Raw genomic sequence first — 484 nt, forward strand, 5'->3', positions numbered from 1 at the left:
CCAGCACCATGCGGTTCCTGGCTGCATGACCGGATCCACAGAATGCAGCAGGACCCATCCCAGCCCAGCCAGCACTGCATGGAGCCAGCGGAGAATTGCGGGGGCCAGGCCACATCAGCTCCTGCTGCATCCTGCAGTCTGGCAATGCAGCCGGGAGCCACATGGTGCCAGCACAGCCATCGGGAGATGGGAAGAAGCAGCGGTGGTTTGTGGGAAAGCAGGGAAATGGTTGTGGCAGGGGGGGGCGGGGGGGGGGGGGGGGGCAGGCCAGTGCCCCAGGGCCAGTGGGGACCCAGGGCAGGGCAGCAGGAGCCTGGGGCCCAAGCTAGCAGGGGCTCTATGGAGCTGGGCTGGGTTGCACCGTCACGGAGCGTGGGGAGCCGGCCTAGCTCCATAGAGCCCCTGCCAGCCTGGGCCCCATGCTCCTGATGCCACATCCTGGGCCCCCGCTGGCACTGGCCGTGGCCCCAGCCCCCCAGTGTCG

General features: G+C 68.8%; 1 protein-coding gene across 6 annotated transcripts in view; it reads left to right on the forward strand.

The window, feature by feature from the left end:
- PTK7 (protein tyrosine kinase 7 (inactive)) overlaps nt 1–484 on the forward strand; it is a 187,375-nt gene that overhangs the window by 165,899 nt on the left and 20,992 nt on the right. The gene's annotated exons all lie outside the window — the stretch shown is intronic.

Source organism: Alligator sinensis, unplaced genomic scaffold, assembly GCF_000455745.1.
Source record: "Alligator sinensis unplaced genomic scaffold, ASM45574v1 scaffold390_1, whole genome shotgun sequence".
Taxonomy (NCBI): domain Eukaryota; kingdom Metazoa; phylum Chordata; order Crocodylia; family Alligatoridae; genus Alligator; species Alligator sinensis.